This window comes from Cupressus sempervirens, chromosome 1 (genome assembly GCF_028749045.1).
Source record: "Cupressus sempervirens isolate cs-2001-9-10 chromosome 1, ASM2874904v1, whole genome shotgun sequence".
NCBI lineage: Eukaryota > Viridiplantae > Streptophyta > Pinopsida > Cupressales > Cupressaceae > Cupressus > Cupressus sempervirens.
The window spans coordinates 219645261-219661200 of NC_143118.1; positions in this window are offsets into that span (position 1 = coordinate 219645261).

Below are 15940 nucleotides of genomic sequence, written 5' to 3' on the forward strand. Positions count from 1 at the left end.
GCAAAATTGTTTTGAGAATTTTTTTGATTTCTTACATGAGCATGCAATTGCTATGGATAGACATATCATTTGGTCAGATAACTGTACAGGTCAATTCAAGAATGCTTGCATGTTTTATTGATTGTGTAGGATGCACATAGAGAGAGGGGTGCCTCATATTTAGAGTTTTTTTGAGTCTGGCCATGGAAAAGGGGAACATGATGGAGCAGGGGCATGTGTGAAGAGAGCTCTAGTTAAGGAGCAACTGAAGATTTCAACAACAGAGCTTCTTGATGCTCATAGCATTTTTGATTGGTGTAGTTTAGCATTATCACAGGGGGGGACTCTTGATTCAGTGGTACGCAGGTTCTTTTGGTTGGTTGAGGAAGGGTCCATAGGTGATAGATCAGATTGTGCTATAGTGAGAGACTCATCAAAAATGCATTCATTTCGGAGCTCTAATTCTAGTACATGGACCATTTGGACACGACAACGAGCTTGTTTTTGTCGTACTTGTTTTCAGTGTGATTGGGATAACTGTGAGTCAAGTGAGTGGGTGGACACATGGGCTCCACATTATCTTACTCCATTGTCTATCATACCCTCTATAAAAAATGATGACATGGAAAGTTCACTTGAGCATAACCATCTATCATATCTACTTCAGCCAAGACATGTCTTTGCATTGGTTGCACCACAAGGGAATGATGAGAAATCTGATTATTGGTTAGCACGTTGTGTAAGAGGCAAAAAAAAACTTGCACAACCAATCACAGATGATGATGGATTCACGTATCTTACTGGTTCAATGGTTGTTGCTGGAACATGGCTACGGACATACATGCTTAGAAGGAACAGAATTCCTGCATTCGAAGACTATTAGAAGCACAAAGTAATTCTCATATATCCGCATCTTATTATAGCAACAAATGTAAAGTTATTGAAGCATCAAGGAAGACCAAAAGTAAAAGAACTTTTTACTATTGCTAATGCTGATCACGAAGCCCTATTGGAGACCCTAAAATAGAGAGAGGACCCTATTGGAATACTCGACTAGGTATATATACTTCTTATGTTAATTTCTTCATAATGATTTAATGAATTGATGATTATCTTGTTTAATACAATAAGTTACTAATTTTTTTATGATATTGGAATGTAGGTACATCATGAAGAGTTGGAGGGGGGTGGTATTGGGGAGAATTTCTAAAATTTATGATGTATTATGATGTAAAATGTGTAGTTTTTTGTATATGGTTTTTGTATTTTGGTAGGTTCTTTGTAAGGAATTATAAGAGGAAGATATTGAACAAGTTCTTCCAAATCATATTTGCATGTGATACAAGGCTATTTTTCCTTATTTGACATAAAGCTGACATTATGATTATTAAAACTATTTTTATCAAACTAATCAAATAAGAAAAATCTAGAAAGTACAGATGAAATTTTAGAATACTTGATTTCTTCCATTTTGCAACCAATCATAGCATTTGAAAGCATAAAGAGTCATAATATTGTATAATGTTTTGAAAGACTTTCATATTGAAAAGTTGTAAGAAGCACATTTGGGATAAGCCATGAAATTCATGAAAGAAGATAGCATGTAGGATAATCAATTAAAGCCAATAAGCAAGATAGCACATGCATAATGACATGATATGAAGTTGGATATGAAGGCTACGAGTGGATGAGAAAGTAAAATAGGGTATGCACGGTTAGCTTTATTTTCTTTTAGTTGTAGCCCTTGAGGGTACGCATGGTCTATATGGAAAGAATTAGGTTCTTTGTTTGGTGGAGGCATTTTCGAAAGCTTTGACACTTTAGGAGGTTCATTAGTGTTATAAGAAGTGAAGGTGTCAAGGAAATCATCACTTGACATAGGTTCATCAGCATGATCTTGTGATACATGAGTCATTAGAGGTATCAACAATCCCATCATAAATGAGATCTTGGATTTTATGTTTCAACACTATGGAATCTTTAGTTTTATGAAATTTTCTTCCATGGAGATTAATTTAAGAATGCCCTGTGTGTATGTAAAGGTCTTAAGGGAGATTAATTTAAGAATGCAATATTCTCCTCTAACCTTTTCTTAAGTTTAGAATTGATTTCTATCATGTGCTTAGAGAGATGAAGGTTTGAAAGATTATTTCTCTCTTGTAGCTCTTTGTATTGAACATAAAGAAAGAGAGATGACAAGTGAACAAATTTAAGTGTAGTCAATAGATCAAGGAAACCATTTAGTGAAAGAAATTCTTAGTATGCATATCATAGACCATGAAGTTAGAAAATACCAATAGCTCTAAGACCAAAGAGCCATTTTAAACATGTTCAAGCACTAGAGACATAGAAAATCAAAGTCAATTTATGAAACTCCCCTTAGCAAAAAATGCAAACAAATATTTGCATTTTACATTTTGACTTGGTTGAAAAAGTTTGACAATAATTGATAATATTGCAAACTTGATGTTCAAAAGAATTTTTTTTTCCAAGAAAGATAGTGACACATGGAGTAGTCTTCAAACAATCAAGCAAGGCACAAAGCAACCTTTCATGATACAAGTCAAAGGGGTCAACCTTTCTTGACAACTTTTCAAAATCTAACTCCTAACAGCTGCAAGTCAGTGCCATTAGCTCCGAGTGGGTGGGTGAACCATAGTGACACCCTTGTTCCAACCATGTAGACCCTCTATCATCCATGGCCACCCCGTATCGAGGAGTCTCCAAGGTGCTCTAAGTGCATTTTGAGGTCGATCTTTCGAGGGTCATAACTCAGAGCTCATGAGGGCTATTGATGAACTATCAAATGCTACAAGACAGTGATACTGAGGCCTAAATTAACCAATCTCATTTTTGAGAGATCACATTCTATTTGGATTTAGCACAGCGATCTCGCTCGATGCCAAAACTCGTAGTGTGCCTCAGTTCATAGGTGCACCACAGCGTAACTTTGAAATCGCCGATCTTGGCATCGAATCATCAGTGCCATTAGCTTTGGATGGGCGGGTGAACCCTAGTCACACCCTTGTTCTGGCCATGAAGACCATCCATCATTTGCGGCCACCCCGTACCGAGGAGTCTCCAAGGTGCTCTAAGTGCATTTTGAGGTTGATCTTTCGAGGGTCATAACTCAGAGCTCGTGAGGGCTATTGATGAACTGTTAAATGCTATAGGATGGTGATACTGAGGCCTAAAATAACCTATCTCATTTTCAAGAGATCACATTCCGTTTGGATTCAGCACAGCGATCTTGCTTGATGCCAAAACTCGCAGTGTGCCTCAGTTCATAGTTGCACCATAGCATAACTTTGAAATCGTTGATCTTGGCATCAAATCGTTAGTGCCATTAGCTCTATATGGGGGGGTGAATCCTAGTCACACCCTTGTTCTAGCCATGAAGACCATCCATCATTTGCGGCCACCCCATACCGAGGAGTCTCCAAGGTGCTCTAAGTGCATTTTGAGGTTGATCTTTCGAGGGTCATAACTCAAAGCTCGTGAGGGCTATCGATGAACTGTTAAATGTTATAGGAAGGTGATACTAAGGCCTAAAATAACCTATCTCATTTTCAAGAGATCACATTCTATTTGGATTTAGCAGAACGATCTTGCTCGATGCCAAAACTCAAAGTGTGCCTCAGTTCATAGGTGCACCACATCATAACTTCAAATGAAACTGCTAATCTTGGCATCGAATCGTCAGTGACATTAGCTTTGGATGGGTGGGTGAACCCTAGTCACACCCTTGTTTTGTCCATGAAGACCATCCATCATTTCCGATCACCCCGTACCGAGGAGTCTCCAAGGTGCTCTAAGTGCATTTTGAGGTCAATTTTTCGAGGGTCATAACTCAAAGCTTGTGAGGGATATTGATGAACTGTCAAATGCTATAGGACGGTGATACTGAGGCCTAAAATAACCTATCTCATTTTTGAGAGATCACATTCTGTTTGGATTTAGCACAATGATCTCGCTCGATGCCAAAACTTGTAGTGCGCCTCAGTTCATAGGTGCACCACAGCGTAACTTTGAAACCGTTGATCTTGGCATCAAATCATCAATGCCATTAGCTCCACATGGGCAGGTGAATCCTAGTCACACCCTTGTTCTAGCCACGAAGACCATCCATCATTTGCGGCCACCCCGTACTGAGGAGTCTCCAAGGTGCTCTGAGTGCATTTTGAGGTTGATCTTTCAAGGGTCATAACTTAGAGCTCATGAGGGATATCGATGAACTATCGAATGCTACAAGATGGTGATACTAAGGCCTAAAATAACCTATCTCATTTTTGAGAGATTACATTCTGTTTGGATTCAGCACAGCGATCTCGCTCCATGCCAAAACTCGTAGTGTGTCTCAGTTCATAGGTGCACCACAATGTAACTTTGAAACTACTGATCTTGGCATCAAATCATTAGTACCATTAGCTCTGGATGGGTAGGTGAACCATAGTCACACCCTTGTTCTAGCCATGAAGACCATCCATCATTTGCGGCCACCCCGTATTGAGGAGTCTTCAAGGTGCTCTAAGTGCATTTTGAGGTCGATCCTTCGAGGGTCATAACTCAAAGCTCATGAGGGCTTTCAATGAACCATTAGAGGAGACAATTTTGTAAGGATGGAGTGTCTTAGTGTTTTTGCTAAAATAAGTTAGTGGGAAGGCTTTATTAGAGGGTCTTGGCCAAACTAGTGGGGTGTTTTCCCACTCTCTAATTTTAGAGACAGGTAGGTTTTGGAGGGAGATTAGGGGAGCTCTACTAAAACTATCCTTACCCTAGCTTGGACCAAGGTTGTGTTGTTTAGTGTGGAGCCTGATCAGTCCCCAAGTGGGAGATTGTTAGATTGTGGTGACTGATCAGGAAAGTACTGTACATACTTCATAAATAGTGGGGTTCGGGGCATCGCCCCGAAAAAAATTTTTTTTGGAAGTAGCCGACATCGACATGGTAGCCGACATATTATGGCCGACATATGGCCGACATGTTATAACCCTAAAGCGGTTTAATACTTGTATAAAAAGGGCTTAGGGTTGGGTATTTTTGATATGTGGTGATACGAAATTGGTTCTTGCGGCGGTATTGAGCTGTAAGGGATTACGGATTGTAATCAGGTTGTAATCACTGGATTGTAATAAGATCGGACTTGCTATTTGGTGGACGTAGCCCAGGGATTGGGTGAACCACGTTAAATCTTGGTGCCTTGTGTTCATTTCTGTGTGTTCTATTATTTTCTGTTATTGGTTATATTTGCATGTAGTTTTTATTTCTGTCCGTGGTTTATCCTAACAAGTGGTATCAGAGCCTAGTTGTTTCTCAGTTATCCTCTGCAGGAAAGTCTCACGGTTAAGTGGGAGTCTCACGGTTGAGTGGGAGCAATGGCAGATGATGGTAAGCTGAGGGTTGATAGGTTTAATGGGCAGAACTTCCAGTTATGGAAGATGCAAATGGAAGACTATTTATATCAGAAGGATTTGTGGAAGCCGTTGGAAGGAAAATCCAAGAATCAGGGAACTATGTCAGAGGCTGAATGGGATCTTTTGGACAGAAAGGCACTTGGAAGCATTCGGTTATGCTTGGCACCATCGGTGGCATTTAATATTACAAAAGCAAAGACGACAGAAGATTTGATGAAAACCCTAGCGACACTGTATGAAAAGCCCTCCGCTTCAAATAAGGTATTTCTCATGAAGCGTTTATTTAATATGAAAATGGCAGAAGGTGGATCTGTTGCAGATCATTTAAATGAGTTTAATACTATTACTAGTCAATTATCTTCTGTGGGTATCAATTTTGATGAAGAAATTAGGGCTCTCTTGATTTTGTGTTCTTTGCCTGAAAGCTGGAATGGCTTGGTAATGGCGGTGAGTAATTCTGTTCCTGGATCTAGTACCCTAAAATATGATGATGTGATTGGTGTTATTTTAAGTGAGGAAACTCGTAGAAAATCCTCAGGTGGATCTACATCAGGAAGTGCTTTAAATGCACAAAGTAGGGGCAGAACGACTGAAAGAGGAAGTAACTCTGGAAATCGTGGGAAATCAAGAGGAAAGTCAAAGGGGAGGAGGTCTCAATCGAGAGGACCAAATGATTGCTGGTACTGTGGGAAACCAGGGCACAAAAAGAAAGATTGCTGGACTCGAAAGAAAAATGAAGGAGATAAATCAGATGGAGACAAAGAGGCAAATGTGGTAAGTAACAAATCCGAAGAGGATGCTTTGCTTCTGTCTTTAGAGAGTGTTGATGATTCATGGGTTTTAGATTCTGGTGCTTCTTTTCATGCTACACCTCATAGAGGTTATTTCATTGATTATGTCCAAGGGGATTTTGGGCTTGTTTATTTGGGGGATAATGAACCCTGTCAGATTGTTGGAAAGGGAAAAATTAAGATTAAGTTGCAGAATGGGAATCATTGGCTACTACATGAGGTAAGACATGTTCCAAAACTAAGTAGAAATTTAATTTCAGTAGGGCAACTCGGTGATGAGGGTTGTGTAGTTACTTTTAATGATAAAAATTGGAAGGTTTCAAAAGGTTCCCTTGTAGTAGCAAAAGGTGTGAAAGTAGGCACCTTATATCTTTGTACAGGTCATATTGTTCCTTCTACTTTGATTGTTTCAGAGAAAAATGAATATTCAGGAACAATTACTGCAGATGAGCAGGGAGAACAAATAGCTGCTGTTGATTCTGATACAGCGCTGTGGCACAATAGACTTGGGCACATGAGTGAGAAAGGTATGAAAGTACTTCATTCAAGGAAAGTTTTACCAGGTCTAAAATGTGTGAATATGGATTTCTGTGAAAGTTGTGTGTATGGAAAACAAAAGAGAGTGAGTTTTGTAAAGACAGGGAAGGAAAACAAAAAGGAGAAATTAGAACTTGTGCATACAGATGTATGGGGACCGGCTCAGGTATCTTCCCTTGGTGGCTCTCATTATTATGTTACATTTATTGATGACGCAACTAGAAAAGTATGGGTTTATTTCCTTAAACAGAAATCTGATGTATTTCAAACTTTTAAGAAATGGAAATGCTTGGTTGAAAATGAGACTGGTAAGAAATTAAAATGTCTCAGATCTGATAATGGTGGTGAGTATTGCAGTCATGAATTTGAAGATTATTGCTCCACTAATGGTATTCGTAGACAAAAAACTGTTCCAAGGACTCCACAGGAAAATGGAGTGGCTGAACGCATGAACAGGACTATAATGGAGCGCGCAAGGAGCATGAGGTTGCATGCTGGGTTGCCCTTACACATGTGGGCGGAGGCTGTCAATACTGCAGTATATTTGATTAATAGAGGTCCCTCTACTCCTTTGGGCTGTGGTATTCCAGAGGAAGAATGGACTGGTAAGAAGGTGAGTTATTCTTTTCTCAAGACCTTCGGTTGTGAAGCTTTTGCTCATATAGACTCTGAAAATAGAACCAAGCTAGAAGCTAAATCAAAGAAATGTGTCTTTGTTGGATATGGCATTAATGAATTTGGTTATAGGCTTTGGGATTTTGAAAATCATAAAATTATAAGAAGCCGGGATGTCATATTCAATGAAAAAGTGTTGTACAAAGATCTGTTGCAGCAACATGAGAAGAAAGAAGATGATTATGTAGTGCTGGATGATACTCCAAAAGCTGATGTTCCAGCCATTCCTCATGATGTGCAACAACCGCAACAACGAATACCACATACACCAGTGAATGTTAGACGGTCAACAAGGCCAATTAGACCTCCACAAAGGTTTTCTCCCTCTTTGTATTCTATTTTACTTACTGATGCTGGTGAACCTGAAAGTTATGATGAAGCTGTGCAGGTGGATACTAAGATTCAGTGGGAGTCTGCAATGAAAGATGAAATGGACTCTTTGCTGAAAAATAAGACATGGGATTTGTGCAAGTTGCCTGCAGGTAAAAAGGTTTTACAGAATAAATGGGTTTACAGGTTGAAAGAAGAGGAAGGAGGTAAGAAAAGATTTAAGGCCAGGTTAGTTGTAAAAGGATTTGCACAGAAAAAAGGAATTGATTTTGATGAAATATTTTCTCCTGTTGTTAAAATGACTTCTATTCGTACTGTTTTAAGTCTTGTGGCTACTGAAGATTTGCATTTAGAGCAGATGGATGTTAAAACAGCCTTTCTTCATGGTGATTTGGATGAAGAAATATATATGGCTCAGCCACAGGGTTTTGAGGTCAAAGGTAAGGAGAACTTAGTGTGCAAATTGAAGAAAAGTTTATATGGCCTGAAGCAAGCACCTCGGCAATGGTATCTGAAATTTGACAGTTTTATGCATGAGCATGGATATAATAGGTGTCATTCAGATTACTGTGTTTATTTTAAGAGGTTGGATGATGACAGCTACATTATTTTATGTTTATATGTTGATGATATGCTTATAGCTGGGTCTAACATGGATCATATTAAGGGGCTGAAACGCCAATTAGCACATGCATTTGCTATGAAGGATTTGGGGGCAGCAAAACAAATTCTTGGTATGAAGATTTGCAGAGATAGGAAGAACAGAACATTGACGCTATCTCAAGCTGATTATGTTGAGAAGGTGTTGCAACGTTTCTCTATGGAGAATGCTAAAGCTGTCAGCACACCTTTACCTGGTCATTTGAAATTGACTAAGGAGATGTGTCCCAAGACACAGGAAGAGGAGGATAAGATGTCCAAGGTACCCTATGCTTCAGCTGTAGGAAGTTTGATGTATGCTATGGTATGCACTAGGCCAGATATTGCACATGCAGTGGGAGTCGTTAGCAGGTATATGAGTCATCCAGGTTTTGAGCATTGGAATGCTGTCAAGTGGATTCTCAGATATTTGAGAGGAACATCCAATAAGTGTTTACACTTTGGGGGCTCTACTACTGATTTACAGGGCTATGTTGACTCAGATTTGGCTGGGGATATTGATACCAGGCGGAGTACTACAGGTTATGTCTTTACTGTTGGTGGGGCAGCCGTGAGCTGGGTTTCTAGGCTACAAAAGATTAACGCTCTCTCCACTACAGAGGCAGAGTATGTTGCTGCTACAGAGGCCGCCAAAGAGATGATATGGCTTCAGTTCTTCTTGGAAGAATTGGGACATCCTCAGAAGGATAATTTTTTGTTCACAGATAGTCAGAGTGCCATTCATCTTGCTAAGAATTCAGCTCTGCATTCTAAGACCAAACACATACAGTTGCGGTACCATTTCATTCGGTCTGTTTTGGAGGATGGACAGTTAAAGCTGGAGAAGATACATACCAATGAAAATCCAGCAGATATGTTGACAAAGGTTGTCACAAGGGAGAAGCTGAACTCCTCTTCAGCTTCAGTTGGTCTTTTAGACCAAATGTGAATAAAAGAACAGCAGAGTCCAGGGTGGTTTGATCCAGTGGGAGCCCCATGCGGTAGTTGTATTGCTACAGGATCAGTCTCCAAGTGGGAGATTGTTGTTTAGTGTGGAGCCTGATCAGTCCCCAAGTGGGAGATTGTTAGATTGTGGTGACTGATCAGGAAAGTACTGTACATACTTCATAAATAGTGGGGTTCGGGGCATCGCCCCGAAAAAAATTTTTTTTGGAAGTAGCCGACATCGACATGGTAGCCGACATATTATGGCCGACATATGGCCGACATGTTATAACCCTAAAGCGGTTTAATACTTGTATAAAAAGGGCTTAGGGTTGGGTATTTTTGATATGTGGTGATACGAAATTGGTTCTTGCGGCGGTATTGAGCTGTAAGGGATTACGGATTGTAATCAGGTTGTAATCACTGGATTGTAATAAGATCGGACTTGCTATTTGGTGGACGTAGCCCAGGGATTGGGTGAACCACGTTAAATCTTGGTGCCTTGTGTTCATTTCTGTGTGTTCTATTATTTTCTGTTATTGGTTATATTTGCATGTAGTTTTTATTTCTGTCCGTGGTTTATCCTAACAGGTTGGTATCTCAAACTTGCTTCTTTTCCATTTCTTTCTTTTAGCATGGTTAAGCAAATATGCAAGTGTGGAGTTTATCAATGGTGTATGCATTGCATTGCATTGTGGAGTAGCATTCATGTGAGTGCTTGAATGGTGTTCATTCCATCTAGATTAGTGTGACACCATTGTGCATCTTGTTGTATTGTGTGGAGTATTGTGAGTATGAGGTTTGGATTTTGTCTATTTCCTTTTTGTATTATGGGTGTTGATATTGTGTTGTGAAAATGTGATGTGCTCTTGAAAATTTCTTGTTTTACTTCTACTTGGTTTTGTTTTCTTGTTTTGTGCTTGAGTATTGTTATGGGCGTGGGACTTACACTCACCCTTGTGGGAAGGGAAGAGAAGTCCAGGGTGAAGGGCTTAAGTTGGGTTCGAAAAATGTATTGAGAACCTTGGAGTATGGGCTCCATTGTATGCCATAACATTTCATATCTTGCTAGGGGTGATAAGGAAAGTATGGTGTAGAAAGGAAGTTTGAGGAGTTACAGCTGATGGTAGTGGGTTTGGAGGAGGAAATGTGGAGGCCCCGAGAGGGCATTAAATGGTTCGTTTATGATAGCCCTGAGAGGGTATGAAATTTGCTGAATTATGATAGCCCCGAGAGGGCATGAAAATTGTTTATTGCAAATATGGTTTGGTATGGAAAGTCTCCATTTTAGAACACACCTTTACCCTATGTTTATGGTTCCATCTGTGAAGCCATTGTTAAATAGTCTTGGGGGGAAATTGTTCAAGTTTGAAATGTAATGTTTATGCATTGAAAGATTGTATGTGTATCCTAGTTTGAACCTTGTTCCCTAGCATGGGGATGGTATCATTGTTACCTAATGTACGTGTAGAAGAAATAATTGATAAGGTTGTATATGCATGTTTCATTTGGAGTTTATATTGTTATGAAAGCATTGGTACAAGTCACAGATTTTCTTTGACATCATTGTTATCATTTGAAACTGTGAAAGAAAGTTTTCTCCTTGTGGTATTGTAAATGACTAGTTGATAATAACAATCCATAGATTTTATGTGATACCATTGATTGTATAAATTTAAAACTTAGTAGATTGCTTACAATCTTTTTGTGCACTCAATAATTTGGAAGGAAAATTTTATGTTCATATCACATGCATGGATAACATTGATTTTAATTACCAAGCTTAATGCAATTCTAAGCAAGGAAATCATCAAATTAATTTTATGATATAACAAAATGAAGTTTTTTGTAAGAGAAGACATAATAAAATCTATGAGATACATTGCTATAGGCATGCATTTTCCTCTCTAGAAAATGTATGGTAAAGGCAAATAAATCCCTTCCTTAATACAAAGCAATAAAATATTAAAGAATATTCCTAGATTCTAGACTGCTATCCAATAAAAATAAAAATAATAATAGCATATAGAGACTAATGAGTGTCTTAGACTAATATATTTTCTAAGTGACAGAATGGTACACATTACAATCTTGTGACCTCTAAGTCACATCCAACACTCAAATAATAAATTAGTAATTAAATAAATAAAGGCATATTAGTGTGCATGTTAGAGAATATGAAAAATTTAAATATTTACCTAAAAAATAAAATAAAAGCCAAGATTGATTGGATGTACATATAATAGGGTTAATATGAAGTAAGTTGTCGGGATGATGGGATTGGAGAATCAAGGATAAGGATGGATGGTGGATTAAAATAATAACTCAAATCTAGTTTTATCTAGTCAATAAAGCACATTGATACATTGATACAGATATGTCAGAATGATAAGGTATGTTATATACAAACCTTATTTATACGCTTGCACCTAATCCTTGCATAAACAATTCATCTAACAAATTTAAATTGACACACTCAATACGATGGTGTAGTAGGATGTGTTTAAATATAGATCGTGAATTATTATTGAGTTAAGTACTTTGAATTGGCCCTTAGACTTACTAAGAGTTCCTCATTTTATGTTCTTACTAATTCGTACTATGAAACTACTTTGAATCTTAACATGCTTTGATAATAATAATATTGATAGTGAGAAAGTGAGCTTATGGTGAATAGTTAGATGTAATAATGTAAAAAGTAAATGTAATAGCATAGTAATTATAGTAATTAAAATAGTAAATGTAAAAGCATGGCAATGTAGCTAGATTAGTTAGTAGTTGATGAGCTAGATAGTTAGTAATTGTCTTTTGTTAGAGTGAGTTTAATTTATGTATTGAAATAGTAATTTTTGTGTTTAGAAAACTGTAGTGAGTGCTAGTTTGGTGAGGAAGAAATGTTGATAGAATGCATAAGGATGACTAAATAGAGTAAAGAGGGAGAAAATGACTCAGTATTGGTCCAATCTTTGAGAGGACCTGTAACCAATAAGATATGGATGCAAGCACATGATACACGTTTGGCATTTAAAACAAATTGTTTATTCCATAAGTTTTGTAACTAATGTGTTGAATGATGGATACTATCAATGCAAGTGGCCCCTTCTCCATCATGTAGACTTAAAAGCTACCTTTGGGGCATATCTTTTCTAATTTCCAATGGTTAGATCTGATATAGTGTGGTAGATAAGTGCACATTTTCTTATTTGACTAAGGGTGCTCATGTGATGAGTACTAAATCTAAATTGTCTAGATACGTGTGTTTAATCGATTAAGATATACTACACTTCCACACCATATAGTAATTTTCACATTAATATATATTGTAATGATTAATGAATGTGTGTACATTGGTAATGAGGATAATAAGTAATTCTGATCCCCTTCCTTTACATGCTAGAATCACGACCTAGTCCATATGATACAACCGACAGAACCTAATAGAATATTAGTATCAGAGGCTTGTTAGGATATGAATTACCTCACTAATTTATGAGTGTTGTATCTTGAACTTGCTCATTTGACTCATGACACTAACTTGAACTAGACTGTCATCCAATCTATTTGAAAACCACCTGTGACTAAAATGTTAACACCTTCACACTATCCACATAAGTCTTGAACTCCTATTCAATGATAACCTTGTTTTACAATATGTAATTTCTTATGTGACTTCATAAGCTACAAAAAAAAAAAAAAAATTGTTGTGTTTTTACTAGTAAAATTTAGGGCATGACACATGATCCATGATAAATTGAACAATACTAGATACTAAATTAATATGTATATCATTGTGCACATAAATGACAAAAATATATATCAAAATACATGTATCCATAGACAAAATTTTACACAAATATATATCAAAGATCATGTATCCATAGACAAAGTACTCAAATATATATATATATATATATCAAAATACATAGATCCATATACAAAATGTGGCTGATCCTGCCATTAGAATGTGTATAATATCAATATTTCTATATACAATGTGGCATATGCCATCTCAAAATGTGTCATGATGCATCCTACAAAAATTATACTATCCTAGGGTGCTGGTGGATGATCAAAATGCAGCCTCTTCGCTACACTAGGTGGATCAGATGCCTCCTACATAAACAAAAAAGGAAAACCCAAAGTTAGACTACTAACTTTATATGATTCTACGTATCTAACATTGAATTACTCAAATGCATAATGATCTTTTCCATAATGGAGATTAATACTATCAAAATTTCATAATAAATACCTCTCTCATCAACCTCCTGTGCCGGTCAGGAGTCCTCTTGTATGCCCTTGACAATGCTGGTACCTCTCTGATTATGGGCTGTATATGTTCAAATACCTTTGTTAGATGAATCTACAATTTAAACTATAACATTATAATTCATATCATGCTAAATTTATAACATATTTAATCATGAATTCAAACTACAACTTACTATTGTAGGCTCCTCCTTAGGAGTGAGTGGCCGCGTCATCAAATCTACATAACTATCCTGTCGAACCTCATGTGCACTAGGAGTCTCCTATGAGATACAAAATAGTAGTTGTTAATATCATGAAAATTAGTTTTGAATTTATTTATGAAGATAAGTGATGGAGGAGCATCCCATGCTCATCAGGGGAACATTGAAGATCCAAGGCATTACAGAGGTCATGGAACATCTCTTGAAGTCAATTGGGCAATCCTTGCACCAATTATGGCTCATGGAAGCATACAAAGTTATAATGTTGGACTCATATGTGGAAAAAAGTTGTAATTGGTCATGAGATAGGATTTTTAGGATTTCATATGGTAGATGAGTCATTTGATAGGTTCATGTAGGTTGTCATGATCATATCTTGTCATTAGACAAGTCAAAACATTCTAGAATTGAGTTTTGGGGTTTGAACAAGCAGGCCCTAGTTTTTAAGCCATTTTAAGGAGGGTTTTGAAGTTTGGGTGTTTAGGAGTGTGACCAAGACCTATAATCTTGAAAATCCTTAGTGTGCTGGTCCATTTGTTGAAGCCTTGGCGTGTCTAATTCCTCCTTGTGTGTCCCAGAGTTGAAAGGTACATAAGTGGTGTCCAGAGATTTCTTGGTGAGGAAAGAAAGAGAATCAGTGAATTGGCCCTCGGGAAGGAAGAAAACTTGTTGTGAAAATGCCTCCTAAAAATCAAATGGCTAGAGAACTTGAAGAATTGAGAGAAGAGTTGGCAAAAGAGAAAAGAGAGAGGAGAGAACTTGAAGCATCTAGAGTGAGGGAAGAAAGACAGATGAGAAGAGAGAGGCTGAAGCTTATTGCAAGGATAGAATCCTTAGAAAAGGAAAGGCAAGAACCTAGAGGAGAAGAGGTTAGAGGAAGAAATCATGGAGATAACCATGTAGAAGAAGAGGTTGGTAATGCAAGGCAAGAGCATGAGACAATAGATGATCCTAAAGAAAGGAGATTTATGAGAATCATTAAGGCAGTACAAGGTAATGGTGGGAAGAACCATATTGATTTTCCAATATACTAGGGTAAAATGGATAGTGAAGAAGTGCTAGGGTGGATAGAGGCCCTTGAGAACTACTTTGATCTTGAAGACATAGAGGGAGATAAGAAGGTAAAAGTAGCAACAACAAGATTGAGAGGAACATCACTCACTTGGTGGACTAGTGTTCAGAATGAGAGAGAGGAGAGGTGGTGTAGGGCACCTAACCTATGTGGTAGGGGGAAACAAGTATCTATGTTGTCGGACACCTTGCCACTCCATGAAAGCGAGGATTCAAGTAGATTAGGAAGTTGGAATAAAGGTTTGGTCCATATTTTACAAGTTGGTCTATGTTTTGTAATAAAGGCACATGTAAGGCCCACAAGCATTTTGGTGTGGTTATAAACCAAGTGACTCCATGGGACCAAAAGGCCTTAGAATGGGGCATTTAGAGTCTAAACAGTATTAGCAAAAAGCGGTTGTTTTTTTTTTTATGGTTGGGAATGCCTATATAGTTGTTCCAATGGTCATGTAGACCTTTATATATGTCATATGTGATCTCAGTTGAAAGGGGGAGATCTGAGTGTATGGTGGTTTGGAGTAAAAACAATAAAAACTTCAAATTTCTGGAAATTTACTGGTAATCGCTCAGCTGTTACACTGGTATAGATCTGTATGGGAATTTTATGATTGCTGAGTGTCTGAAATAGTTGTAGGGGTGAGTTAGGAAACTTTTTGTTTTGGTTTGACTCAAAAATGAGTTGGGGTTTAAAAGTTATCTGCATTTTAGTAGAAGGTGGTTTGAAAAGCCTTGTTTCCTAGACCCTTCCACAAATGCATCCCTAACTTGCATTCCCACTAGTGGCACCCTATAAAACTAAGGGATATGCAATTTATGAGACTAGGCAACATAATGCCAGAGGTTGGAGGCCTGGAGAGAAGGGCAACTATTTTTCCAAGTCGGCCCTAGGTCAAGCAAGCCCATGTGCTTGACTGGTTTTTGCAAGGTAATTGGTGACAATCATGGTTGCAAGCACTTTAGATCAGTTTGAGTGCTGGAGTTGGATGAATTGACTATGTTGGAGATTGCCTTAAGTGTTTTGGGTCTTGGGAACCCACCTTGCCGATTCTTCCTTGAAGCCCTAGCCTAACTTGATCAACTAGGCCTA